The sequence below is a fragment of the Triticum aestivum genome, chromosome 5A, assembly GCF_018294505.1.
Source record: "Triticum aestivum cultivar Chinese Spring chromosome 5A, IWGSC CS RefSeq v2.1, whole genome shotgun sequence".
Taxonomy (NCBI): Eukaryota; Viridiplantae; Streptophyta; class Magnoliopsida; order Poales; family Poaceae; genus Triticum; species Triticum aestivum.
In genome coordinates this window covers 526526984-526553256 of record NC_057806.1, presented here as the reverse complement: position 1 = coordinate 526553256, position 26273 = coordinate 526526984, and the positions used below count along the sequence as shown (strand labels likewise).

Below are 26273 nucleotides of genomic sequence, written 5' to 3'. Positions count from 1 at the left end.
TGAGAACACGGTAAGCATGAGAGTTTGTAGAATAACCAACAAATATGCCCTCATAAGCTCTAGCCTCAAATTTAGACAAACAGACACCTTTCTTGAGAATGAAGCACTTGCACCCGAACACTCTGAAGTACTTGAGGTTGGGCTTGTTACCGGTGAGTATCTCATATGGAGTCTTGTTCAAGCCCTTGCGGAGGTAGAGCCGATTAGATGCATGGCACGTGGTGTTGATGGCTTCGGCCCAAAAGTTGTAGGGAGACTTGAACTCCGCCATCATGGTCCGTGCCGCATCCATCAACGTTCGGTTCTTCCACTCCGCTACACCATTTTGTTGAGGGGTATAAGGTGCGGAATATTGATGCTTGATTCCCTCATCACTCAAAACCTCATCCAAGGTGTAGTTATTGAACTCGGAGCCGTTGTCACTTCTTATTGTCAAAATCTTTGCATTGTGTTGTCGTTGAGCTTCATTTGTAAAGTCGATGACGGTTTGTTGGGTCTCGCTCTTCCTCTTGAAGAAATATACCCAAGTGTATCTTGAATAGTCATCCACAATCACCAAGCAATACTTTCTACCCCCAAGACTATCAAAGGATGGAGGTCCAAAGAGATCCAAGTGAAGGAGCTCCAAAGGCCTCTTCGAGTAGATGATAGTCGTGGGAGGGTGAGCCTTCTCATGTAGATTTCCTTCAATGCAAGCACTGCAAGCATGATCTTTGGCAAAACTAACATTTGTTAGTCCACGGACATGGTCCCCCTTGAGAAGACTTTGCAAAGATCTCATATTGACGTGGGCTAAATGGCGATTCCAAAGCCATCCCACGTCAACTTTAGCCATTAGGCATGTCGCGGTCTTAGTGGGTCGCTTTGAAAAGTTAATCACATAGAGATCGTTCTCGACATGCCCAACAGAGGCTACTTTAAGAGTCTTGCTCCACAATAGGGCCACGGAATCAATATCAAAGAAAGTGGCAATGCCCATGAGGGCTAGTTGATGAATGGAAAGTAAATTGTATGCAAGGGACTCAACAAGCATGATCTTCTCGATCGTAAGATCATGAGAAATGACAACTTTGCCGAGTCCCAATACCTTAGAAGACGAGGCATCACCCCACTCAACATTGGTGGGCATGGATGGAATCTTTTGCACTTCCACCACCAAGTCCTTGCTTCCGGTCATATGATTAGTAGCTCCACTATCGAGCAACCATGATCCCCCACCGGAAGCAAACACCTACAAGAGATCAATGCTTGGTTTTAGGTACCCATTTTGTAATGGGTCCTTTGATGTTAGTAACAAGGTTCTTAGGAACCCAAATAGACCATTCAATGTACTCATAAGGAGAACCAACAAATTTGGCATAAACATGCCCATCTCTAGCGCGGCACAACACATAAGAAGGGTTAAAGTCGCCGGCCTTGTTGGGAAGGGGAGTGTTTCCCTTCTTGGCATCACTACCCTTCATGGAGTTTTTCTCCTTCTCCTTAGTAGCACCCTCACCCTCCCTCACAAAGGTTTGCTTGAGAGGAGGAGGTCGTTTGGCCTTGTCATTCTTCTTCTCGTTCTTGGACTTGGACACGTACCCAATCCCTTCCTTGGCCACAACTCCCTTTTGGTTGGTCAAGAGGTCATTGAGGCTCTTCTCACCTTGTATGCAAGACACAAGACCTTTCTCAAGTTGCACCTTTTGCTTAGCGTTCTCCTCAACAAGTTGCACATACTCACAACATGGGTTAGTAGCATTTGCATTATCAATTAACATCATACGAGGAAAGGTGGCTTTCTGCTTGGTTAGCTTTACTTGGAGTTGATCATGAGACTCTTTGAGGCTAGCATGAGCACCCTTCAAGACCTTGTGAGCCTTGTCAAGTAGATCAAACTCCTCTTTGAGTCTAGCAAGATCAACCCCAAGTTTGGCTTTCTCGGAGTTTAGCGCACGAGAAACCATGAGAGCATGATCAAAATCTTTCTTTAACTTAACATGATGATCGTTGTGTGACTCCTCAAGAGCCAAACGAAGACCACACTCTTCCTCAAGAGCATTGGAAAGATCCGAAATCTCATCGGCATAATCACGACTATGCCCCTCCATCTTGGAGATGGTATCTTCATGAGACTCGATCACGCATTGCTTCACCAAGTTGTTCCAAGAGAGCAACAAAATGCTTCTTGGATTTACCCTTGAGTTTACCCATAAAGGACTCAAACTCATTTTCCTCCACATTAGATCCCTCACATTCATCAATGCAATCCGTAAAGGAAGGATTATTAATGATGGTAGTTTTGATGTTGGGAGTTACCTTGTTGGTGGCTTTAGCCATGAGGCACTTGGCGGTGATGTTCTCATTGGGTGAGTCGAAGAGAGATAGTCGTGGAGTTTTTGCAATGGCAACGGAGGCCATGGCAACCGACTCACCATCTTCTTCATCATAATCATCATGGTACTCTTCTTGAACCACCAATGCCTTGTGAGCGGTTTTCTTGATGAAGTTGCTCTTGTTGGGGAAAGACTTGGATTTGTCCTTTCGAATGAGCTTGCCACCATTGTCTTCCCTCTTCTCATACGGGCACTCTGCAACAAAATGACTCACATTGCCACAATTGTAGCAAGTCCTTACACATTGCTTTCTCTTCGTGCCACTTGAGTTGTTCTTGTTGAAGTTTGGCCTTGAGTTTTTCTTACTCCAAAATTGCCTTGAAGCAAGTGTCATGTCTTCATGATAGACATACTTTGTATCTTCGGGGTTGCTTTCCTCTTCTTCCTCTTCTTCTTCTTCAACGCAAACCTTGTCCTTCAATGCAAGGTTGGGCTTCTTTGCCCTTTGAGAACGAAGCACCGCATTGTCGGCGGTCTTGTCCAAGATGTTCATCGCCACAAACTCATCCAACACTTCACTTGAGGTCAAAGTGTGGAAGTCCGGCCTTTGACGAATGACAAAGGACATGGCCTTGTGGTAAGGCATCATTGCCTTGAGGAATTTGTGCTTGATCCAATTGTCATCCATGTCCTTGCTCCCGTGATCTCGGAGTGAGACCGCGAGCTTGGTTCCTCTCCGATAAAGCTCACGAGGTTCTTCATCTTCTTTCATTGCAAACTCATCGACTTCATCTTGCACCACTTCATAGTTGGAGCATTGAATGCTTGCGCTTCCCTGGTAGAGAGAGACAACACAAAGCCATGCATCTTTGGCCAAGGCGAAGGGTCGAAGGTGAGGTAGATCTTTAGGTGGAATTGCATCTTGAATGATGAAGAGAGCATTCTCATTGAATTGATTATCCGTGGCTTCTCGAGGAGTGAAGTTGCTTGGATCATGCGGATTGAAACCTTCTTCAATGATTCTCCAAAGATTAGTGTTCACATGATTTAAATGACGCTTAAAGCGATAAACCCAAGAATCAAAGTCCTAATTTTTCATAAGTGGTGGTTCCACATGAGCAAAGATGTCGGTGCCATTTTTACCAGTAGAAGAAGGAGCCTTTTCACTACTAGCTTCCCCCTTGTCGGAGATAGCATCCATCACCTTGTCAGTGGGAACACCCACTTTCAACGGTGCGGTGGATAGTTTAAGCCCTTCAATGAATTTAGTAAACATGCTTTCAACCTCGGTTGTCATGGAGGTTTTCAATGTCTCCAAGGCCACATTGAACTCCTGACGAGAGACCGAGGTTCCCCCATCGCCCGTAGATGAGATCGGATTCACACCGGAGTGTTCCTCCACACCATCTACGGTATCAACCATACTCTTCGGACGGCAAAGTCCGACTAGAGGGGGTTGAATAGGCAACTAACAATTTTTAACTTTTCTTTACCGAATTAAACTTTGCATCAAAGTAGGTTGTCTAGATGTGCAACTAGGTGAGCACCTATATGATGCAACAATAACAAACAAACAAGCAAGCGAGAGAAATAACACTAATGAGCTTGCACAAGTAAAGGTAAGAGATAACCAAGAGTGGATCCGATGAAGACGAGGATGTGTTACCAAAGTTCCTTCCTTTTGAGGGGAAGTACGTCTCTATTAGAGCGGTGTGGAGGCACAATGCTCCCCAAGAAGCCACTAGGGCCACTGTATTCTCCTCACGCCCTCACACAATGCGAGATGCCGTGATTCCACTATTGGTGCCCTTGAAGGCGGCAACCGGACATTTACAAACAAGGTTGGGGCAATCTCCACAACTTAATCGGAGGCTCCCAACAATACCACGAAGCTTCACCACAATGGACTATCGCTCCATGGTGACCTCAACCGTCTAGGGTGCTCAAACACCCAAGAGTAACAAGATCCTCTAGGGATAGGTGGGGGAATCGAAAATCTCTTGGTGGAAGTGTAGATCGGGCCCTTCTCAACCACTCGCGAGCAAATCAACAAGTTTGATTGGCTAGAGAGATAGATCGGGCGAAAATGGAGCTTGGAGCATTAATGGAGCTTAAGGGGGAAGAGGTGAGTCAACGGGGAAGAAGGGGACTCCCTTTTATAGTGGGGGCAACAATCCAACTGTTGCCTCACTAAACAGCCCCGCAGAGGGCGGTACTACCGCGGGAGATAGCGGTACTGCCGCTGGGTTAAGCGGTACTACCGCTCCCTTTGGCGGTACTGCCGCACAAAACGAAGGGTAAAGGGAAAGAGGGAACCGGGCGGTACTGCCGCGGAGGAAGGGCGGTACTACCGCTAATGAGCGGTACTGTCGCACTACTGCCGCAGCGAGGTACCGCACAATTCGACACACAAAAAGACCCCTCGAATCAACGCGGTAGGGACCTAGCAAGCCAGCGGTAGTACTACTGCGGAGTCACCGGCGGTACTACCGCTGCGGAGCAGTACTGCCGCTTGTGACCCCATAGTGGTACTACCGTTGGGTACCACAGTACTAGTGTTGGGACCCAGACAAAACCCACAAGAAGATAGAAGATCTCTCCATAGAAGCGGAAGGGCTCGGAGGGTGAGAAGCGGATGTGTACGTGTTGATTCCACCCAAGCAATGCCAAGGCGGACCCCCTCTTTATAGTATTGTGCCCTCTACGCAATTAGTCCACCGAGAAATAAACAAAAGAGCTACACCGTCTTGAATGACACTCCGAGGGGAAGAAATTGTCTCGTGCCAAGGATGAATCTCTGAAATGCTCAAAGCACACGATTAGTCCACAAACACATTGCCATCAATCACCAAAACCACATCAAGATAGATATGCCTCAACACACACGCATGTAGGGGTGCCCTCCCCCCCCCTCGGGCGGTCTCCATATCGAGCACCCATCCGGTGGCCCCGGCGGTCTAGGGCGTTATTCGGCACCAAGAGGGTGTAGTCCACGGTGAATAACTTCTTCTCCGTGTTAGTGCATGTCATCGCGAGATGACAGACCAAGTCTAGGCTCGTTTTGTCATGGGATCACCCACCGAAGATTCTGTCTTGGGGACGGACACAGCCGGTCCTCAATGTTCCCGCCTATGTGTGTGGTTTGTGAGGCACGTGTCATGTCAAGGACGTGTGTTGCTTATTCAAATAGCACACCAACCCTGCATGCATATGCATGGGCCACACGCATGTAGGGGTGCCCTCCCCCCTTGGGCGATCTCTATATCAAGCACCCATCTAGTGGCCCCGGCGATCTAGGGCATTGTTCGACACCGAGAGGGTGTCGTCCATGGTGAATAACGGCTTCTCTGTGTTAGTGCATGTCATCGCGAGATGACAGACCAAGTCTAGGCCCGTTCTTCGAGATAGTCTATGGGTATCGAGAGGGAATGTGTCCGGTTTGTGCAGGAAGTGCGGGTCCTGTTGCTCCGTTGGCCTCAAAACTTCTTATGCTCTCAAATGAGGCAATCGCACGTATATGCATGGGCTATCCGGTGGCCTCGGCAGTCTAGGAAGTTGACCGGCACCGAGAGAGGGGGTAGGCCACGATCGACAACTGCTTCTTCTCATGTTTATTACTTTACACTCTTTAAAGTTCTCTCTCGGTGCCGGTCTAGGAAGTTGGCCGGCACCGAGAGAGGGGGTAGACCACGGTCAACAACTACTTCTTCTCATGTTTTTACTTTACACTCTTTAAAGTTGGGTTTTGAACAAATCTAACCCAAAAAGCATATATATATATATATATATATATATATATATATATATATATATATATGAGTGCATCAAAAGTCTTTCATCGAAAAAATTCATCAGAAGTCATAGAATTTCCAAACTTTGGTCGTAAAAGCATATGAAATATGAGATACAAAAAAGATAGTGCAAAACAAAAACAAAAAGAGAAGGGGAAAATTAGAGCAGTGGTTACCGAGGCTCGATTCTCGGCTCTCGACAATGGCCACCTTTTTCGAGAGGCGCTCTCGGTAAAGCATCTAACCTAGATCTCTTTCCTTATTGTGCATTCTCGATAATATGTATTATACTTTTTTGTTGTTGTCTTCCATGCTTGGCAAACAACCTTAGCACATCATAATTACCGTCTTGTGTTTTCTTCTTCAGATAGGCCTCGGCCGGTTCTAGAGATCGGCACCCCTCTGGTGGCTCCGACGGTCTAGGGCGTTGTTCGGCACCTAGAGGGGGCAGGCCACGGGGAATAACTGCTTCTTCTTGTTAGTGCATGTCATCGCAAGATGACAGACCAAGTCTAGGCCCATTCTGTCATGGGATCACCCACCGAAGACTCTGTCTCGGGGACGAACGCAGCCGGTCCTCGACGTTCCCGCTGTGTGTGTGGTTTGTGAGGCACGTGCCACGTCAAGGACGTGTGTTGCTTATTCAAATAGCACACTACCCCTGCATGCATATGCATGGGGAGCATGCATGTAGGGGTGCCCTTCCCCCTCGGGCGGTCTCTATATCGAGCACCCATCCGGTGGCCCCGTCGGTCTAGGGCATTGTTCGGCACCGAGAGGGTGTAGTCCATGATGAATAACTGCTTCTCCATGTTAGTGCATGTCATCGCGAGATGACAGACCAAGTCTAGGCTCGTTCTGTCACGGGATCACCCACCGAAGATTCTGTCTCGGGGACGGACGCAGCCGGTCCTCGATGTTACTGCCCGTGTGTGTGGTTTGTGAGGCACGTGTCATGTCAAGGATGTGCGTTGCTTATTCAAATAGCACACCACCCCTGCATGCATATGCATGGGCCACACGCATGTAGGGGTGTCCTCACCCCCTCGGGCGGTCTCTATATCGAGCACCCATCCGGTGGCCCCAGCGGTTTAGGGCATTGTTCGGCACCGAGAGGGTGTAGTCCATGGTGAATAACTACTTCTCCATGTTAGTGCATGTCATGGCGAGATGAGACCAAGTCTAGGCCCCTTCTTCGAGATAGTCTATGGGTATCGAGAGGGAATGTGTCCGGTTTGTGCAGGAAGTGCGGGTCCTGTTGCTCCGTTGGCCTCGAAACTTCTTGTGCTCTCAAAGGAGTCCACTGCATGTATATGCATGGGCTATCCGGTGGCCTCGGCGGTCTAGGAAGTTGACCGGCACCGAGAGAGGGGGTAGGCCACGATCAACAACTACTTCGTCTCATGTTTATTACTTTACACTCTTTAAAGTTCTCTCTCAGTGCCAGTCTAGGAAGTTGACCGGCATCGACAGAGTGGGTAGGCCACGGTCAACAACTTCTTCTTCTCATGTTTTTTAATTTACACTCTTTAAAGTTCTCTCTCGGTGCCGTTCTAGGAAGTTGGCCAGCACCGAGAGAGGGTGTAGGCCACAGTCAACAACTGCCTCTTCTCATGTTTTTTACTTCACACTCTTTAAAGTTCTCTCTCAGTGCTGGTCTAGAAAGTTGACCGGCACCGAGAGAGGGGGTAGGCCACGGTCAACAACTGCTTCTTCTCATGTTTTTTACTTTACACTCTTTAAAGTTGAGTTTTGAACAAATCTAACCCAAAAAAGCATATATATATATATATATATATATATATATATATATATATATATATATATATATATGAGTGCATCGAAAGTCTTTTATCCAAAAAAACATCAAAAGTCATGGAATTTCCAAATTTTGGTCGTAAAAGCATATGAAATATGAGATACAAAAAAGATAGTGCAAAACAAAAACAAAAAGAGAAGGGAAAAAAATTAGAGCAGTGGTAACGAGGGTCGATTCTCGGCTCTCGATAATGGCCACCTTTTCTGAGAGGCGCTCTCGGTCTAACCTAGATCTTTAACTTTTCCCCTTTCTTTTGTATCTTCATTCCCCTCCTCTCTGTTCCCTGCGCTACCGCCACCGCTGACGCCGAAATCGCCACCGCTGCCGCCACCGCCACCCCTCCTCCACCACCCCCAATTGCGTCCACCGCCGCCAACTGGCGCCGCCACGGTGCTTCTTGGCCGGCGGCTGACGTGGCGGCTCTTCGATGTGACCCAACGACGGCCGCCGCAGCGGAGCTCCTCCGGTAGCTCGGCAGCTGGACATGCCCTCGGGTGTGTACACCCATATGCAATTTTTGCTGAAGAAGATGAGAATTGGGAAAATTCAGTTCATAGGTGCTCCACTAGGGGATAGTAATTCAGTTCATAGGGTATTTTTAGGTGCTCCACTAGGTCCATGTTGATCTAGTTCTAGGTAGTTTTAGGTGCTCCACTAGGATGTTTGAGTTGCACAACATGTTGTGAGTTGCACATGTTTTTTTTCTTTCATTTTGAAAATGACCCCCTCTTGGATGCTTGTCACGCTCCGCCACTGCCACTAGGGGCTAGTAATTGCAAGTAGGCACCATCTTGATGGGGAATTTAATACCATGGCAAAACTGGCTACAAAACAACCAAACCTGATATTGTGGGTCAAGTTCATCATAATATGCTGCTGTATACTACTGTAATGTACAGTTTTTAGCCTATTTTTCATGTTTTTGAGGAGTTGATAGTGTCCAGTGCATGATAATATGCTCATGTTGCTTATGTATATTTTTCAGCAATTGTAATGTATAGTTTTCCGCCTATTTTTTCATATATTTGAATAGTTCATATTGTCTAGTGCATGATAATATGCTCCTGTTGCCTATGTACTCTTTTCAGTCAATTTTTCATGTATTTTGGACAAGTGGTACGGTTAATATTCACTATATATTTTTTGTTTTTCAGATTCTGATGGGAGAACTGGTAGTAAGTACCGGAGAGTCCCGACTGGTACGACCAAGTCGTCCACCTCCCATCAGGCCACAACCAAGGCATCGTCATCATCATATGGCGATGTCGGATTGGACTTAGATGCACCAGATCCGCTCGCTACCGAGTCGGGCGACATGGAGGCCTCGGACGGCTCGGGGTATACCTCGAGCAACACTTCCAAGAGGAAGAAATCCGGGCGTGGTCCGGGGAAGGTCCCGGAACCAACTACTGCCAGCAACCGTCGTGTCATTTTCCCGACAGGAGAGGGGTAAGCAAGCATTTCATTTGCATCATATTTTGGATGCCACAGCTTTCACACTCACATATGGTTTCCTTTTATATCATGTAGTTAGTGGGAATTTATCCCTACACAACCTAAGGGGGCACGCCCGCCAAACCACGTCATCGGCTCCCTCTTGAGGAAGCACTTCCCTGGATTGTCCAAGCCGGGTGATGACGATCCGCCGTCGCCAGGTTTAACCTGGGAGCATTACGTACACAACAAGGATGAGCACGATGTTACCATGGCCACTCGGGTCATCAATGCTTTTTTTCTAAGTATCTTGCTCCGACCACTGCATTTTTTCATATCCAAATCCTTGCTTGTGTGGATGGTGAGAAGATGCCATATGCTTTCTTGTAGGAAACATTTGCTTGCATGGATGGTGAGCAGCAGAAGGCAATCAAAGGCATTGTGAAATATGCCCGAAAGATACTCTCTGACCTCAAGCACACGCTGTGGTACAAAGCCGTGATGCAGTGTCGGCCGCTCGATGAGAAGGGAGAGAAGATGACAAGGAAGACTGCTTGCCAGACCAACCTGTCGCGAGAAGAATACCTGTCAATGGTAAGTGACTACATCGGTTGCTAGTACTTTGATTCACCCCTCTTGTTCCTCAATTATTCGATTTTGTCTGATTAGGTGACGTAACCCTGGATGAAGGACGATTGTTGGGAGGTCCTGGTTGACATGTGGTGCGACCCAGCATGGCAGGCGCAACATGTGGAGAAGGGAAACGATCAAGCCAAAATGACAGGCCCGGCTCATGTCCAGGGGAGCCGGAACCTAACCACTCTCAAGCAACACATGGTATGTGGATTAAGATGTTAACTTTTTTGCACGGTGCATCTTGGTTCATTAAATTTGATGGTTAATTTTGCAGGAGGCGAAGGTTGGTTGCCCGGTCCACATCATGGAAACCTGGAAAGAAGGCCACAAGGGGAAGGATGGCACCGAGTTCTGCTGTGAGTCGGTGGAGGAGAAGTGGGGGACCTTCAAAGAGGTCTTCCAAGAGGTGCACGAGCAGGAAGCCGAACCTACGTCCAAGCCCCTTGATCCTGAGCTTCTCATCATTGCTGGCGAGGGGAAGGGTCATGGCTGCCACCTCCTTTGCAATGGGGCGATCGCCACCTCCTCGCATCGCAAGCTTCATGAGATACGTGCGTCGAGCACCAGCTCAACTCTGTCCATACGGAGTCACCCAACCGCCGCATCACATGAGATAGCGCGTCTCAAGGTTAGCATCCTAATCTTTCATTTATGGCCATGCCTCGAAATAGCACCGCTCCAACCTATATGAGCCTAATGCCATGTTACATGATTTAATGGCACAGCAGGCTGTTGAAGAGGACCAAAGGCGGCAGGCTGAGCAGGAGTCCGGAGAAAAGGAACGGGAAGACATGAACAAGAGGTTGAAGCTACTTGAGGATCAACTACAGGTAGAACATTATCTAAACTAGAGTAGAAGATTCATTACATAGGGACGAACCGCTCTCACATGACTCTACTCTTATAGGTTCTTATGCAATCTCAAAGTAGTGCAAGTGATGCCCCTCCTCCTCCTCTAGAATGTTAACCCGATGGCCTCTCCTCCTCAAGATGATCTATATATGAACAAGTGTACTTCTATTGTGACGTGCACGTGTTTTGCAAGTAGTGACAATATGTATGAATTTGCGACTTGTGTGTGATGTCTACTAGGATAATACATTCGACTTGTGTGTGACAATATGTGGACTATCCCTAATTATGCCTATATATGTGTGGACTAGATCAAATTATGCCTATATATGATCAAATTATGCCTATATATGTGTGGAATAGATCAAATTATGCCTATATATGATCCTTCTGCCAAGTAGTTGTTTTTATCTGCAGGGATTAGAAAATAAATAGCTTAAACATCAGAATAGATGGGAAAGATTTCCGAGAGCAACACTCGAAAAACTACATATTACCGAGAGCCCCTCTCGAAAACATGGTCGTTTGGGAGACCTACTATTGTGCCACAACTTTTCCGAGAGCTGCTCTCGGAAAGGAAGACGACATTGCCGAGACCAGCTCTCGGCAAAGCTATGTAAACTGTCAGCTCCCATGTGGGCCACGCCGTCCTACTGGTCAGGAGGATTGCCGAGAGCAGCTCTCGGCAAAGATATCATCATTTTTTCAAGAATATTTAGGAAGTTATTTAAAACTTTTACTGATAAATGTAATCAGTGGGACCACATGTCAGTTAGAAAGAACACACACAAAAAAAGAAAATAGGATGTTGCATATGGTTTGCTGAGTGTCGTGCTGCAGCTCTCGGTAAAGGACGCAGTAACTGACGGAGCCGTCTGTTATGGACGGCCATGCCGTGTGGCTCCTCTTTCCCGTGAGCGGCTCTCAGCGTCTACAGGTTTTGCCGTGCGGTGCCTGTTTGTCGTGAGGCAATGACGGCAAAGATGGCAGTTTGCCGTGAAGCTGGCCGGTTTTCCGAGAGTGACACTCGGCAAAGTTTGCTTTGCCGAGTGTCCGTGTTTTAGCACTCGACAAAGAGCATTACACCCGGTGTACATGAAAATTCCAGTAGTGAGTGACATCTATCAAGCTGAAAGCCCTATCTGCAGCATCAACATCTAATATTTCTAACAGACATGGATGCATGTACAGGGCAGTTCCTACTACATTTTTTTACTTCTTATAGTCTTCCAACTTATGAACGATTTCTGACACTGAAGTCTACTAGGTTAGGTAGTTCATCCAAGATATCACCCTTCTAGTAGTGAAGCACGCCTTTTGTTAGTTCTCTGAGACTTCTAATGACATGTGCTTTTCTTGTTTAATTATCATCATGCAGTAGGGCCTCTTCTACTGTCTCAGTGAATTTATTAGCGGCCCCTTTTCAAATCCTACGACCTGATATTGATACTTGATTCATTATCAACAATAGGATATATGCTACTATCTTGAGAAACTTTGGGCATAAAAGGATCAAGATGTTGAACACTTCTGCGACGTGATTCTGGAAAAGTGTAAGGACCAATTACGTGGAGTATGTACTCTGTGCAGTGATTATAAGTAGGTTAGGCACCATAAGCAACATGTCCCAGCATGCAGCTGCGATGGTGACACACCCATCACTGTTAATGATCCAAGAGAACTGGATGTATCCAACCAAGAGGATACTCCTATTGGTTTGCCAAGCATTAAGGAATTACCCTTGACAGAACACAAATCATACAGTGGTATGTCCTCCACTTGCCACCGTTGAAATTTCTATTTCCATGTACCTAATATGCCCTTAGGGAGTACAACGAGAGGCCTTCCAGAGGGATACTTTGCCAAGAAGCTTTGAATAAAACTAACCAGAATAAATGTCTTCCCCGAACCAGGGGCATGAGCTAGAATGCAACCTCGTGGTTTGTCAGAGACTAAATTCTTAACCAGAAAGTGGAAACCTGCCAACTGATGTGGTCTCATTTGCTTTTCATGTTTTAGATGAATAACAATGTCTAACGCATTCAGTTCTTCAGTGATTCTAACATCACCAGTGATAATATCATCAGAATCCTTTGAACGCTTTTCAGAGTAATATTATCTTGACCTTGATGCCTGACATGAGGTAAACATAATGTCAATTGATTGTTCCAGTCATACATTTAAACTTCAATTCATTCCAAAGTTTATATTATGCCATCATGACATTTCTAAAAAATTATAATGCATAACAGTAGATACCGAATATCAGAAAATAACAACTACATGTGCTATACTAGGAAAGTTTCTTCATGCTCGAAATACAGGAATGACCAAAATAACAACCCACAAGGTCTAGCGTCAGGCTCTGCGGCATGAGAAAATGTGTCAATTTTGTCAGATAAGATGAGCAAATGTGTCAATTCTCAGGTATGATTGGCATATTGTGCCCCTTTAGGCACTTGGCTCTTATAAAAACAGACTGTGTTCAAACAACGTAATAGTGTAATAAAAAATAAAAAATGTATTTTCAAAGCAGTTTCAGCACACCAAATGGGAATACCACACATGCCTGTGGGCCACTTTGCTTGTTGCTAAAAAGGATATTCGCCAAGAACTTGTGAAAAAATAAAACTACATATGTTGCTAAACAGCCTCAGAGTTATAGAAGCATCATCACATATCTTAAACAAATAATGTACCTTTCTGCACTGATAATCAATGATTGTGTCAGGCCTTCTCACAATCATACGGCGAACACGGTGTACATGGCCCAGATCTTCATGAATCTGTATTTCATGATTGCAGACGTTGTTCACCTCTTTCTCATTGGCTGCCTCTTCAAGTGTGTCGAGCTGGCCAATAAATATAACTAAATCATTACGACAAACAACATAAATCCAAATAAACAATTTATTGAAGATAAAGTTTACAGATTTCTCTTATTAAGTTGAGCTCATCTATTCTCAAACTTTACAAGTTGAATCAATTTGTAGACAGAGCACGGGATCATAAGCACAACCATAAAATTACAAAATGATATGTTTCAAAATGCTGAAGCAACAAAAGTCATAAGTCTGTGATTATAATTTGTACCTTAGAGCTTTCAAGTGCCACTGAGTGCTCATTCCAAAAATATTCAAGACCATCACTTTTCTTTTCTTGTATATGTTCTTCCTCCATAGGATCATCTTCCCCCATAGGCTCATCTTCCTCCATAGGCTCGTCTTACCCTAGAGGATTGTAAGGTTTTGAGGGCAAATCAAATACTGCTGGATTTGCTTCACTTTTTTCTTTTTCTTTTCTTGGCACAATTTCAACATCCCCATCTACTTGGTAGCTTGGATCAACTTATTGTTTTTTTCTCTCCTTAGGAAGTGGAGGGGAAACTTGTGTTTCTGCCATTTTCTCCTTATGGGTAGCAACATACATTGAGCAGGAAGAGTTACGGCTGGAAGATGAAAATTTCAGCTTTGAATTGGAATAAATTCAGCAAATATCAAACAATTATACTCCATTATTTTCAGTACAAGAGAAAGGGGTACTTGTTAACTAAGATGCGTCAAATAATTATGGATGAACATTAAAAATTTTGAAAACAAAGATAACAGTTTCGCAGTGCCCTTCAGAGATACTGATGAGGCAGTGCAAAGTTGATGCTACTAGTTTGTCATTACGAACATGTAGAACAAAATCAACAATATAACTCAGTAAAAAATTGCAAGTGAAAAGCACATACAGCCAGATCATGGATATGTTCTGCAATATAACTCTCTCAAACATAACTGCTGATGGTTGATAGCTGGCCGAAGGATACTGATTCATTAAAATTGCACTTGGACTATATGGAACAATTTGACAGTTTTGGTCTCTATCCGAAAAAGACTGTTTTTGTCTCTATCATGCATTATCTCATTTACTTCATCAATTCCTTCGATTACCACTCTCATGAGAGCACCAGCCTGTTCTGATGGTATCAGCTATTTATTTTTCTCAGGCATCAGTTGTTTATGTGCTCCTGTGCTTTCATCATCATCATCCGAATCAAGAACTATTATGTCACTCTTTTTCTGTTCTCTTTGCTCGATAGAATTGGCCATATTAGTTTCAACACTCGGCCCATAACTCAGAGCGGGCTCGGGCAGAGTAGAAAGGAATGTTAACAATTGGACCTTCTGAGCATACAAGCTATCCCACTCCTCGGTAACACTGCCACATCCCCAACTGTGAATCGTATTTGCAGTAAGTGAAAGATTATTGATGGGGTCGGAAGGCTTTCTTTTTCTGTGGTAATACATGCCTACAGAAACAGATGACTAATTAGTTATTATCATATAAGAGAGAAGAAATAAATTAGCACCAGCAATGGAAGTAGCACTTCTGCTGATGTTGCATATAAGTCCCATGCAAGGTGGACAAGAAAAATGTGGGATACGTACATGGCAATCATAAGTAAACTCTAGCTCAGTAAGAGCAGGAAAGTTATGCAAACCAACAATGAAACAATCAACAAGGGTTGACAACTGCCGTAAGTACTTATGTAAGAGTCAACCAGAGGATTGCACAAAGAATCGAGGTCAAGAAACTAGGTGAACATCCAAAACCTGCTGCAATTATTACTACTTACACTGTGAAGTTACACAAGATAAGACTGGGTAGGCTCAATCATGTCAGGCCAACCTCAAACACCTTCACCATTAAGGCTCATCATCTTTCCGTCTTCCTCCTCCGCTCGAGTCCTCCCATGCCCCATTCTAAAAAAATGACTCCTTGCCGTTTCCTCCTTCCTTGCCGGCGGCGTGGTTGGACAGAGAGACCCCTACTATCTGCCACGGGCGGCGGGTACACACACCCGCCACTGATTAGGACAGCGTATAGCACAATGCAACCAAAAAGATCTTTACAATACCCAAGCATCCACCGGAAATCAGGACGCCTGGCGGGCAGTTCCGCGCATCCCTCCCCTGCCAACGTGAGCCTCGCCCGAAACCGCAAGGAATCCTACCACCCCAACCCCGTACAGCGCCCACACACAAAGGAACATGGATCAAGAGTCATGGCATATGGTTACTTGGTTGGCCAAAGTGTGATGGACACAATTGTGGCAATTTAGCTAAAAGAGCATGCAGGTGGGCTAGGTGACTAAGTGATTATGAACCGAACACAATCGATCTTGCCTGAGTAACCCAACAACAGAAAACATCATTGGACCGAACAGAACTTTGCTTATCTTCAAGATAAGCAGCTTAAAGACCACCAGGCACATGCCATGTCATGGCCCTTGTGTAATCCACAGTAAAACTATATTGACGTAATATGCCCACCAAACAGAAATCTTTTACTTTTGTAAATCATTGGTAATATGAAACCTTGAGTTGCTCACAACTGTATTGTATGGGCCACACCGATACATGATAAGTTACGGTACAAAATGACAAACTAGAGCATCTCATACAACATTTAACTTCAAAAAAAACCAATTCCAGTTCTAATATAGGCTCATCATAGTGTATCAGGTAAAGCCTGAGAAACAATCAAGTTGTCCATTCTCACCCATGAGGTAACATAAGCAAGGAAGAATTTGCAAATTGATGGTTTCAGATTGATATATAAGAAACTGAGCCCCACAAGATTTATTGCCTAGCACGAGACATCAGTTTACCTTGGACGGACCAGGAAGGAACTGGAGGTCCAATTTGACTGAGTATCGGTCATGCATGTCAAACAAATAACCTGGAAAAAGAAGCGTCATTGTTTATTTCAAGCCCAAAACCAAACAAGTGTCAATTTCGTGCTATAACACTGACATATTTTGGATAGTGAGACACAAACAAAATAAAGGGATTATGCTAACTGTAGAAAGTCTGAAACAAATCATCTAGGGAACAAAGTGGATGCACTAAAATACTAAAAAAAGGAAAAATAGTAGTAGCAATACGAGGCACTTATCTCAATATTCAGGTAAAAGTTATCTGGCAGATGCTGGATATGAAATGAATAAATGCTACACTTATATTTGCAAGATGTGTGATATATAAACAATGGTAAACACGCAACCTACTGGAAGTGAAACATGGCAGAAAATAATACAGCAAAGGGGTGTATTATCTATTCTGCATGCAGATTCTAGCATGTAAACTCTAGCTCAGTAAGAGCAGGAAAGTTATGCAAACAAACAATGAAACAATCAACAAGGGTTGACAAATGCAGTAATTACTTATGTAAGAGTCACAACTTGGGAACACAACGATATTGATACAAAGGATGTGCAGACGAAAGCTCAAAAGAATTGGTAACGTAAGTATCAAGTATAGAATAGTAGAATGTAAGGGACACAGTTTCGTCTGACAATGATGTTATATTCACCTTGCAGAGACTTCATGGCAGAGAAGGCTTGGGCAGGAGTTTCAAAGTCAGCATAAGCTATTACATGTCGACTATTATATCCTGTCTTTACCAGTCTTACTGCACAGAACCCAGTAAAAGGGCGAAATATATCTACAGAAGGAAGAGTCAAGGAGCCGAAGCACTAAATGGTGCAAGCTAAAACACAAAAGAAAAGACTGAGACATAAGATTGGTAAGAACATAAACATACAACATAGTTCCCTTATTAATAAAATGAAAAATAAACTCAAAATAATAATAGCAAAGGATACGTGCAAGTTCTCGTCTAGTATAGTTGGGTGGGAAACCTTCAACATGTAGGGTGTTTGATGCGTCTGAAGGAAGATGTGGCTCATAAGAAACAACAGAAGGCATCTGTAAACATGCACCAGGTCAAATAAAATAATCCAGTACTTCACATTTACTGATGAAGCTGCTAGTCTTAATGAGGAAAAAGGAATTATTGTGTTACCTCATTGTTCATGTAAGGCCCATAAGGCAGTCCCATTGATTTATCAAATCCAGCCATTTCCAGCTCAAAACCAGTCATCCGCGGTCCAAAAGGCATGTCTACAGAAGGGTGTAATAACTAAATTATATGCATGTATATGTTACTGGGAATGAATGAACTTCTGAAAGACATTGAGTGGCACGTGACTCATGATTGCTAACAAACAGGGCTAAAGGGGGACGGATCCCTCCCTTAACTGCCCATTGTTAGGTAGAAGTGAGACCAGTCCACCAATAAACGCGGATAGCACCCAAGCGGATAGGTAGAAGTGGGACCGCTCCATGAATAAACATGGATAGCACCCAAGTGGAGTCCCCGTGGGGATTCAAACACAGATATGTAGGTTCAACAACCTGAACTCCTACCATTGGGCTAGCGCTCAGTTCTCAACTCATGATTGCTTGAAATTATTAATTATACCTACCATTTAAAAAGCAAGCCCGATAAAAATAAACAGGACAGCATTAACTAAAGTGTGGATCTAACTATATCACATATATCAAGAAATGGACATCTGGAGAGGGGGAAAAGGCAATCTTGGTGTTACGGCGTTACCAATGTGAAAGGGATTTAAATAAGTTTAAAAAATGACGAGCATGTCAACGTTTCAGTATCGTTTGCTAATGATGACCTCATTTGTCATCTATGAGGTTAAAATGGACATATGCACGCTGATTTTTCATAACACGCATTAATAGGACAGCATTAATTAAAGTGTGGATCTAACTATATCACAGATCAAGAAAAGGGACATCTGGAGAGGGGGAAAAGGCAATCTCACTATTACAGCATTACCAATGTGAAAACGGTTCAAATAAGTTAAAATTGACGACCATATCAATGTTTCAGTATCGTTTGCCAATGATGACCTCATTTGTCATCTATGAGGTTGAAATGGACATATGCACGCTGATTTTTCAAAACACGCGTTAACATGAGAGCATTAACTGAAGTGTGGATCTAACTATATCACATATCAAGAAAGGGACAATCTGGAGAGGGGGAAAAGGCAATCTCACTGTTACGGCGTTACCAATGTGAAAAGGGTTTAAACAAGTTAAAAAATGAGGAGCATATCATCTACGAGGTTGAAATGGACATATGCACGCTGATTTTTCATAACAAGCATTAAAGATATTCACACGCATTGATAAATGTAGGGGACTTTGTGAGATGACAAAAATCTAAGCTGCCAACTGAAGAGATGGTGATTTATTAAACCTATCATGCAGCTCAGAAATGACAACAAATATACAACTAATGCCCAAATGGCAATTAGTCATACTCAATAAAATATTGGGAGGGTACTAATAGGAAAGAGGAACTAGCTTTATGAAACTATTAATTGCTGCGTCAAAAGTAAGGGTGCGTCCATGCTACGACGCAGCAGCATGCAAAACCTAAGCTAGATCGACCAGATTGACATAAGCACTCTTGACCAATTCAAGTTTTTAAAGATTTATAATATATTTGGTCATATGATGTCCATTTCAAAGCTCTTTAGAACAATAGTAGAAATATGTGATGTCGGTTTTGCGCCAATGTTTTTAACATAGCAAAAGCTGGGCAACACTTAATCCACATGGCAAAATGCTACCAACACCATAGAGAGAAAAATCCCAGAACTGTATCCTATAACTATCCTACTTATGTTCTCAATTCTCATTAACAAATCCAAACCTTCAGTCTAGAAACCTGATGCCGTGATGCTTAAAAACAGGTGCAATCTAACAATCAACAACATCTCGATTATCGATGTTGAACCATGCATAAGAGAAACAACCGCAGCGTTGACCATTAAGCTTCCCAGAAAAAATCAAAGATATGTCTGTAGCCATATGCTTTTTACATATACATAACCAAAAGCCTAACCGTACATATGGCCAACAAACAGACAATTGTATAAGCTACCAACATAATAATAATAATAATCATAATAATAAACTATTATATAAACTACAACCATAAGCATCAACAAAATCTACTCGATAAACTACAACCATAAGCATCAAAAAATCTGATAAGGTTGCATTTCTCTTTGCTAAACTTTTATATGAATCTGTAGGAAAAAAACAAAGAATTAATCTAACAGAGGCAGAGCATTGAGCAGTAAGCACAAACCAAAGTAGTCACTATGGTGACGCTTGAGAGGAGGGGGGCCAGCTGGCAAAGGCGGCTGTGCCACCATGTGTACGGCCTATGGGTGATGCAGCGCCACCACCGGTGGAGGTCTGGCACACAACAGCAGCTGGCCCACCATGTAATCGGCATGTGGAGGCTGTTGCACCGTCATTGGTGAAGCGACATCATAGAAGGACACAGGTGCCATCATGGATGGAGGACCCCCGGGGAAAGGCAGAGGTGCCATCATAGGTCTGCCTTGTAGGGGCACGGTCATGAGCAGCTCCCGCAGGGGCATCGGCACCACCGTGTTTGCCCGTTGCATCACCGGGGGGTCCTTGCAGGGGCGTCGGAGCCATCATGTTCACGCCCTAGACCATCTTCATCACAGGCGCACCTTGTGGCGGCGGCGGCGGGGGCGACCGCACCGTCAAAGACCCTTGCTCGGTTGGGAGGGCCCCAGGAGCGCCATACAACCCCGCCGCCGCCGCCGCGCTGGCCTGGTGGACCGGGTTGGCGGCGAGCACCGGAGAGTTGGGGTTGGCCACGGCAGCCTGGTGGACCGGGTCGGCGGCGGGCGCGAGTGAGTTGGGGGTGGCAACGGAATCCTGGTGGACCGGATGTGCGGCGGACGCAGATGAATTGTGAGCGGCCATCTCTGGCGGCTGGTGGCGGAGAGAGCAGGATGTGCCGGATATACTCGCCGGAGTGGGTTAGGGTTTCGGGGGCCGGCGGCGGGTGCGGGTCGGAGGAGGCGCGGGCTAGGGCTAGGAAAACGAGGCATCCTTATATACGACGGCGCGCGCTCCGGGTTGCCGATTTTGGCATCCGGCCGTGGCATCGGGGTCGCCGTTGAGGAAGGAAACGCGGAGACGGCGATGTACCTGGCGAGTGTTGAGAGCGCGGTTGCGGCAGTGCGAAATGGGTGCGAGGGTTTCGCGTGCTGGGCCTGGGTGGGTTTCTGCTACAAACTCTGTGGGCCCAGAGTGCAGGTTTTTGACTGTCCATGGCACAGAATTGGATACCGACCCTCACAAAAATAGGAGGATGATGCTAGGCACCGGGGCATCGGCCGAAAGTTTCGGCCGGTCTTGCCCAGCCCTTGGATGCGAGCCCGTGTGGCCATTGGATGCAGCAAAAAACGATTCGTCCTAGGCTTCTTCTACTTCGGGTTAGATCTGCAGCTCCTGCTCGGTGTCCTCGTCGCCGCGCCTTCAATCCCTTCTAGTGGTCGTCCTCGTCGCCGGCTCGTGGCCCTCGCCCCCGGTCGCCGGTCGCCGTCCCTGTTGCCGCCAGGTCGCCATCCTTGCCCCCGCTTGCCGATCTCCGTCTGTGTTGCCGCACGGTCGCCGTCCTCGTCGCCCCCGGTCGCCGTCCTTGCCGCCCCCGGTCGCCGGTCGCCGTCCTCGTTGCCACTGGTCGTTCGCCCGGCTCCCCTGGTTGAAACTTTTTTGTCATTACTGCTTGAAGCTCTTTCTTCTGGCGGTTGAAGCTTTTTCATTGCCGTTTGAAGCTTTTTCCACCATTGAAGCTTTTTCCCGCGGTGGAAGATTTTTTCTCATGCCACTCTTGAAACTTTTCCTCCAGCTGGATGAAGCTTTTCCACAAAAGGTTGAAGCATTTTATTCCTTGGTGGAAGCTAGACACTTGACTAGTTCCAGCAAAAAACGATGTCGGTTGTAGCAAAAAACGATACCGGATGTAGTGAAATCTGTTGGTCCAGCAAAAAATAGATGTCGTTTTAGCAAAAAAGCCCGCTAGATGCAGCTCTGATGCATGTCACCGCTTGTTGTAGCATCTGTCACCACATCTGTTGTAGCAAAAAACGAGGCTGTTGCAACAAAAATGTTGTCCTCGTCGTCGCCGGTCACACCTCTGTTGTAAAAAAGCGTCATGACCACATGAATGGATGTAGCAAAACACACAGATGGTAGTAGCCAAAAATTGACACGATTGTAGCTTTTCTCTAAATGGTTGAAGCTTTCCCCTCTATGGTGGAAGCTTTTCTGTAAACGATTGAAACTTTTTTCATTTTGAGCAGCGTCTGGGTGAAATCTTCCTCTATCATTCGGTTGCAGCAAAATCATAGAGAGACGCCATGGCCGTTGTCGAGGAAGATTTGTCAATCTCTGGTTGAAGCTTTTTCATCTGCGGGTTGAAGCTTTTTGTCAAACGGTTGTAACTTTTCCTGTGTTTTGTTGTCTGGTTGAAAATTTTTTATCTATTGGATGTAGCTTTTTGTGTCCATGGTTGTAGCACGGGAAAACGCCGTTTGCAACTCTCCCAGCACCACGGTCGTAGCTCCTCCCTGTGGCCATGGTTGTAGCACGGGCATCTCGGTCCTCCCGATGTTTTGCCTGTCGCCGGTTGCAACAAAAGGGGAAGAGAGGAGGAGGAAAAGGGAAGAGAGGGAGAAGGAAGAAAAAAGAGGTGGGAATGCGAGCGGGGCTGCAACCTCTATATCCATGGCCGATGGCGAGCTGCTCCACGCTCTACAATGAAGGAGGCGAGATAGGATCAGACAGAGGCGGAAGGAAGAAGAAGCAAAGAAAAAGAAAAAAAGAAAAAAAAACGTTTGGGTCAACTAAGCGCGCGCGTGCCAGCGTGTCCCGCGCGTGAAAAAAAGGAAGCGACCGGCCGAGCGCTTCGGCCGGCGCACCGTCCCCAAACACTTATCAAAACAAAATTGAATACCGAGGGACAGCTAAAACGACCAATTGTATCCACCGTCCAAACCCCGCCCACTCGTGTATACCAAGGGAGCTCATCGAGAGTGCTACTGCGTCATGGAGGGAGGAACTTGTTCGCTCGATTTTTCACCCCTTTCGACGCAGAACATCTACTCAGAATTCCACTATGCACTAGTAGAATCTTAGACTTTTGGGAGCGGAACAAGAAACATCGAGGCATATTTACAGTCCGCTCGGCCTACTGCGTGATTGTGAGAACAAAACTTAACATAGAAGAATGGCTTGAAGAAAGGGTAGGCTCATCTCACACTACTTCAGAAAACAGTGAGTGGAATTCGATATGGAATGTTTAGGTTTCATCAAAACTTCAAGTGTTCATTTGGTGACTAGCACAACACTCAATTTCATCTGGCGAAGTGCTTCATCGCAGGAACATGGCTACCGCGGGAGCATGAGCTCCGTGTGGGGCGCATGATACCTGGCGGCATGCTGTTTTAAGTTGTCCCATGTCCCGTTGTACCTAGGCCCTATCTTTGCATCCCGTGGTCGAACAGTTGAGTATGAACCAGAAGGAGAATGCAAGGCATTGTATCTTCACCATGCATGCCACTCTTCAGACTAACGATTTTGTTCGGCTTGTGGTCACGTTATGGGTGATTTGGGGGGCTCAAAGGTAAGCTCGACAGAAAGGTATATTTCAAAGCCCCCGTGCTATCAATGGTTTCATCACATTTTACATGGACGAAATTCAAAGGTTGGCAAAACCTACGCGAACTGCATCTACTTGGGTTGCACCAGCTAATAACAGGTGGTTATCCTCTCTAGTAAGCTTTTCGAAAGTGAACGTTGGTGCCACAGTGGGACAGAGTGGAACTCATGGGGCAGTGGCGGCAATGAGCAGATATTAAAATGGGGTGTTCAAAGGAGCCTCGACAATTGTCTTCCCTACTATTTCAGACCCAACTACACTTGAAACTATGGCGGTGAGAGAGGCATTGGCTCTTTCAGAAGATCTTTACAATCAATGCATACATGTGGCCTCCTATTGCAAGATTGTGGTGGACGAAGTTAGGAGTGGAAGTTGCGCACAATATGGTGCAATCATTCGGGAAATCAAATAACGTGCTAGTGACGTTATTTCATGTAATATGGTCCATGAATTTAGGAGTTCAAACTATGAAACTCACAGTGTAGCGAAGCATCAAGCATGCATTAACTTTAGGGGTTGGCCGCCATGTTTGGTTAGGTTAGCCCAGTAAATTTCCTTTCATCCTTGTAAACGTTGTGATGAATTAATAAAGCTTCACGAGATTTTCTCAAAAAATTAACTTGTCTAAAAAAAGTAGATTTGGCTAAAAAAAGTAAAATTGCCTCAAAAATAGAAAATGTTCTTAAAAATGGGAACATGGTACCCCGCAGCCGATTGAACGTCGGTCGTGATCTGGTGGTTTTTTCTGATGTTGCATGCATTCGTCCAACACGTTACAATCTCATATTTGTTTGCTCCAAGCATACAATGATCTGCTGCTCTAGGTGTCAGCTTCAAATGTTGCATTCATGTTGCAGTTTGTTTTTTGCATTGATGCAAGCATTGGCTTGTATGTTGAATACGTGCACCAATAGAGATTTGTGAACTTTTGGCTTTTTGTGAGACAGGATGAAACCTCTCGGTGGGACTGAACGATGATGACCTAAGCACTTTCACACTTCAGTGTCACCAATTGAAACCACTTGAAAATTTCGATTGAATTTCAATTGGCAGTAGAAGGTTGGCAAGTGCTCTTCGGTGGGACCGAAGGGCCATCTCGGTGAGACCAAGGCGCTATGGTTTAAAAAGTGTATCTCGATGGGTCCGGCTACATGTGCTTTAGTGGGACCGAGAATGACTTTAGATTTAGGAGATAGATGAATGTGAGGGTGTGATTGAGAATTTTGGAGCAATATCTCTAAGCACTTAAGCAGTTACACCATAATAATCCTACATCTACGTAAGGCTTACAAAGACTAACGTAACCTTCCTAACTAATTAACTTTGCCCCGTGATTTTTGGGTGGGTGGGGCCCCTTCCTCCCCCTTCTCCAACACTAGTTACCCACGTTGCACTTAACATAAAACACGTAACATTTTTTACTTAAGTGTAGCATTACCCATTACACCATGATCAAAACCTCATCCTCTTTTAATAATATTGGCTTTCCTATGGGCTCAATGTGATCTTAGATCACTAAACCATAAATTTAGAGTCTTGAAGTTTTGTCAACATCATTCCTTAGCATTTTGTTGGTCCACATTCACATCACATTGCCATACCTAAATTGAACTTTCCTGAAATATTCTTTGAGTAGGCATTAGTTCAGTGATGTTGTTATGAATTACCAAAATCATTCGGGGATTAGTTGCACTTTCACTTGCGACCCGCGCTGCCGTGCACCACCTCAACGCCGCCATACACACGAACGAGGCACCACATCTGGCCACCTCATGCCTCAGAGCATGCGATGACGAGACGATGGAGGCTTGGGTGGAAAGGTGTGGCAACCAATAGGGTTTTCGCCCCTGAGTCGGTAGGGAGAGAGAGACAGGTGGGGGAGGGCATCAATTAGTGCGTGTTACATGGACAAAATGATAAGAGGACAATAGATAGACAAAAGCAACCCCCTTGTGGTTCCCTCCTCATTTTGTACCACCATGGATCATTGTTTATGTTCTTCGAGACTATGGATTGTTTTTTAGCTCCAAATCTAGCTCACCCAATTACATGAGAGAGACATGCCACTTCTGAACCTTTACAGTTCATCTAAAGAACTCTAATGTCCAAACATTCTCTTCAACACCCTCTCGATGGACAGCAACAACTGCGTTGTTGAACTTTAGCAACTTTTTGGCCCTGCACAACCTCATGACGCCATGCCAACCGACACCGAGCGCTGACAGCCCAGCAGCAACGCCGAACGCCATCCGCCCGGCCACCACATAGACATAGGCCAGGAAAGCCGACGACACGGCACACATGGCCACAAGCACACACAGCAATAGTGGCACACGGTAGGGGCGCTTCAGCATCAGGTGCTTGGCACGGCGCCAGAAGGAGGTGAACTCGAGCAACGTGCCCAAGCTATATAGGAAGTTGGCGACATAATCGAAGCCAAGGAAGGAGATGGTGATCATGACAACGGTCGATGCGGCGATGGCGACCCACGGGATCCCGGTGTAGGAGGTGCGGTGAGCAAAAACAGCTGGGAGGAGGCTGAGTTCCGCCATCCCGAGGAGCTAGAATGAGCCATTGCTCATCTGGGCTTTAAACATGACGATGGAGGAGATTGCCACCTTCCAATACTTGAGCCATGGGCCCCCTATGATGCTTGCCAGAATAGACAAAATTATATTTCCTTTGAAGGAGCAGAAAAAAGGTAGTTAGATCATAATCTGCCTTGGTTGTATTCAGCACGGTTTGATTCTAGAACAAGCATCTCTACAGTTTTATTATGTCCCCTAAAATAAAATATCTACGGTTTTATGTCTCAAGAAGGCATTAAAATATTGGTTTGCTAATACTAAGTTGCCGGAGTTTTTCTTATGTCTCCAAAAAAAAGGGCAACTAGGTGGAAATGTATGTGGTGCACTTTTCACTAAACTAAACTCAAATAGTACAAAGTTGTACTAAAGCAGTATCAATTAATATTGATCGAAGGGAGTATCACATTTTAGAATTGCAGGCATA

General features: G+C 45.2%; 1 pseudogene; it reads right to left on the bottom strand.

Moving 5' to 3' along the window:
* Positions 1–20817, bottom strand: part of LOC123101484 (protein CHROMATIN REMODELING 35-like) — a 78599-nt pseudogene extending 57782 nt beyond the window's left edge.
* Positions 20818–26273: the final 5456 nt, after the last annotated feature.